Genomic DNA, 4498 nt, shown 5'->3' on the forward strand with positions numbered 1-4498 from the left:
AATTCACAGGCTTGTCCTAGGAAGCCTGGCGATCCTGGCTATCTTGAGTCATCCTATGACATTTTGCCCTTGCATTGTACTGGCAGGCAGTTTGGAAAGGGGAGCTGTAGCTCTTCTGTCACCCTTTCTTTCTTTCATTTATTTATTCCCCTCTACCCTAGAAACAACTTTGCTCCTCCCTTTCATTTTATGCCAGTGGTCCTGGCTTCAACCTCTTTAACAATTTTTCAGCTAAGCCCTAGAATTTCTGCACTGCTTTGCTGTAGAAGAAAGAGACTGTGTTGCTGGTAAGAAGGTATTTGTGTCCATTGTTGATTATTGCTATTGCTATTTTTTACTGCTAAAGCAAAGTGTTCTGGATTACCATTTTTGAATTATGATGTGAAAAAGGAATGCTAGTTTAGTGTGAAGTGGGACAATGGTGTCTAGTGTTTACATAATGTATTTATTATCAAGACTTCATTGTGCTCCGTAAATAATTATTTAAAGTCTAAAATACGATAATGAATATTGTTCTGTCTCCAAAAGGTGTGAGAGTGGCAAAGGATCTCTCGGTGCTCTAAAAATGATCATAAATAGTCTGTCGTTACGCATTCCCATTTTGTTTATTCAACTCTTGTGTCAAAAGTGTGGGGGAATAATAGCTAATGTGCTGAAGTTCAAAAGATGGAGGCACAGACACTAAGGTTGCTGTAGCTCAGCAGATAAAAATGAAGAGAACTGGTAAACTAAGGAGCACTGCCTTGGTTTTAGACTCTTACTAATGTTGTCTTTTTTATAGAGGGTAGAAATGGCCCTTTCAAAAATGCCACTCCTTTACTTTTTAAAGAGATCTGTCCCCAGCATTTACTAAATTAAATGACACTTTAATCCTTTGTCTCCCTTTGCTTACACCTGGAGGAAAGTCCACGTAGTGAAGTTCCATGAGCAGATGTACCTGGTGTGGAAGCTGAACTTACTTTGAGTATAGAATACGCTACTCATAATGTTAGCTGTGCTTACGTCTTCAGTATCACGCCCTTCCCTACCCACAAGTATCTTATATACGTTCTTTTTAAAAATACACAGCATTGCTAGTTCTGTACAAATTTTTAGTAGGCAACTTCATGCATTTTTACTCTCACTGAAAGAAAATGCATTCTTTCTATTATTCTATCTTACTTTGTACAAGGTAAATTGCAGGCAAAGATCTATATGCAGTAAATCACGTAAGCATTGATTCTCTTGGCAATGTTAGTAATAATAGGAACTTATGGTCATACTAGATATGTCATTTTGTAAAAAGCATCCTTTTTAGTTTGCATTAGATGGTTAATCACTTTTATGCGTGTCTCCTTCAAGAAAAAATGGCTTGCCAAACTCCTAGAGAAAGAATCTTAAATTCTTTTATGAATGTGACAGTTGCATCTATTTGGTCTTACTACTTGTACATCACATTGTATAGAAACCTGTGGGCACAGTACTAGCCTTGACTCCAAACCTTGTGGCCCTGAGCATATGTGAAATGATGCATTATTGACCAGTGAACTACTGATTCCAATGGCACTGCTCACAAGACACGTCTGCGTATTTGCAGCATGGGTACCTATTTTTATGACTGGAGTCTGAATGAATCCAATTTTCAAAGGATAATGTAAATTTATTGGAAGTATGGGGATTGTTATTAGGACTCATTAAAAAAAATCTAAAAGAATAGGTAGTCTCTTTTGCTGACATTCAGTTTAGACCATGACCTCTCATATAAAATAGAAACCATCACATTTATGTTCAACATATTATGGCAAAAAACCCACCTTTAAAGGCCTTTTAAGCCATGATTTCTGTTTTCCGATATTTTGCCAATTTTGTGGTAACTACAGAAAGTTTTAGCTATTTTTCTAACATGCTGCTGCTCTTGCCTCCAGCTTCTGAAGACTGTGACCCCATAAACCTCCTGTCTATAGAGATAGCTAATGCTTTAATTGATCATTAGTAGACTTTCAAAATGAGTTTCCATCTGCCAAAAGATTAAGTGTCTTAGGGAATTGACTTAGAGCAGTTTGATGCATGGAGGATAAATGCAAGTGCCTTTAAAAAGCCCTGCTAGAGCACAAGTCCTTGAAAAACTTGCTTCTAAAATACTTAGAAGGAAAAGTGATAGAAAAGGTTTTTCCTCTGATTTGTTTTTTCCTTGAATTAGAGAAGGCTTGCTTTATATATCAATGAGAATTCATTTGCTCATTTTCAAAAACCAAAGAGCAAAACCTCATGAAAATGTTGAGTTTAACCTAAGAACAAAACCTCATGAAAATGTTGAGTTTAACCTAAGAACAAACCATGCAAATTTTGGCAGCTTTAAATTGCAACATATTTTTTTGTTGTTGTTGTTAAATTAATTTATTCCAGCTTCAAAAAGGACATGCTTTGGGCCAAAAAAATGAAAACTTTTCTACTAGCTGTACTTGAGAATACTGAGGAAAAACATCTCCATGTTTTATCACAATTTTTCACAATTACAGGGGTGGCTTCTCCTTCTGTTTTGTTTAACCTTTTGCCTTTTACCTTCTTTGGAGTGATTTTTACATGTTTTCATGTTGCTTTCTCTCTGCCATTTTTGTACAAGGCACTTTTGGGAAAACTTCTACCATTGCGATAACACTTTCAGCTGTTACTACAGAAATAATGGCTTCTTTCTTAGCTGTCTGAAAAATCAGTGTTATTTAACTCAGTTAAGAACAGTTCTAGCTGGTCAGTATACCATTCTGGCTGCATTAGAGCTGTCAACATTGTTGTAGCAGAAAACACAGAAACCGCAGCTGTCCTACAGCAGTGCTGAAAGATGGAGGTGATTTGTGTTGTGTAGGTTAGCCATCACACTTAGCTGTGGTTATGGGTTCCTCGTTAGTGTTTGTCTCCTCACCCCAAAATGGGCAACTGCAGTGATGTTTAGTCTCTTCTCAGTGGTCCTTTAATGCTTTCCTGTAGTACATGCTTTTAGGACCGCTTACAGTTATGGTAGCTGGGACGGCAGAGTGGCTGGCGTGGCAATGACGGTAAAAAGATGTAGATGGATGTTCCAAATTGACTTTTTTTTTTTTTTTCCCCAAATGCCTGTCTACTCCTCTTATTTGCCACTCAGCTTAGAGGGAAACGGGTCTAAACGCATAGTTTTATATGTAATTGCTAGTGGTTGTCGACGCAACACCTAATTGATTGGGACCACAATTACAGTGAGTGGAAAGCAAAGGATACTGCTTTTGCAAATAACACTGGGAAGATTAATCTTACCCACGTATGAAAGGTTGCATTCTACTTGCCTTGTCAGGCAAAGTGGAAAATACTGGTATCATCAGCGGCATATCGATTTATGACAGGATGCTGGAGCTGGTTTAATATAGGCTGATTCTAAAAAGCAAGATTTTTTTTTTTTAAACTTTATTTGCCACGTGTTGGTGGGAAAGCATCCATTTAAATAAATGAATATGGCTGTTATTCTATCAAACACTGCAATGTTTGAAGAAATTAAAAAAAAAAAAGAGGGGAAAATAAGATCTTGACTTCCAATTTAATAATAATGGAATATGAAGGCCAGATTGTAACTGTAGAAGTTCATTTCAAATTTAAATATTTAGCATTTTCACTAGTCTGCGAATACAAGAAAATTTATTACATTAAGATGGAATTTAGATCTTTGACATGAAGCTGATATTTTCATAGTGTGAAAAATATCAAGCTGACATTATACTGTCTCATTTGATGACTTCCAAATGTCAGAGTGCAGTAACTTATTCATAGGGACCTCGGTGTCTTGCGATAGTGTCAATTGAATAGACATTTACATCGACTTTTTTATTTAAACATGTAAAATGGAATATGCAAAGTGGATGAGGAGAAGGGGGAAAAGACCAGGGGCAAGAAAAGTTCTTCATAATAGAATGAGGCACTTTTGAGGCTAATTTCCACCGAAGCCTTCTGACAGCTGCACGGGCCGCTCACCTGGCGGCGCTTCTGTCAGCTCCCCCCTTCCTTCCCGCCGTGCCATTTCCCTCCGTCCCAGCGCAGCACTCGAGTTTCTTGCCGTTTCAACAGAATTTAGGGGATTAAAAATAGTGTGACAGGCTTCCCTGAAAAAGTAAGCCACCACCCATCCCTTTGCTTGAGGTGGTTGTCCCTGGGGGTTAACGAGGCCATGGGCTGTAGACCTCAGAGGGATTGTGAAGCCACCACAGCTGAACACAAGCAGCGTAAATTTATATTCTAGTAAAACTTCATGAGCGCGTGTGGCCGCGCTTCAGTTGATCGTCTACATCCCCAGGACGATGAGGTTATTCCCTTCCGTGGGTCGGAGACTGGCACGCCAAGCTGTGTACCCAGGAGGCAGGGCGGCCATTTTGTTCGGCGCTGAGGGAGAGAGCCTCCCGCCAACCGCCTCCGGTGCCGCTCGGAGGCTGCCGGGCTGTTCGTCCCAGCGCCTGCCTCAACCGAAGGGGCCGTGCCGGGCGGGGCCGGGTGGGAAAGG

This window comes from Charadrius vociferus, unplaced genomic scaffold, assembly GCF_000708025.1.
Source record: "Charadrius vociferus isolate BGI_N301 unplaced genomic scaffold, ASM70802v2 scaffold163, whole genome shotgun sequence".
Taxonomy (NCBI): Eukaryota; Metazoa; Chordata; class Aves; order Charadriiformes; family Charadriidae; genus Charadrius; species Charadrius vociferus.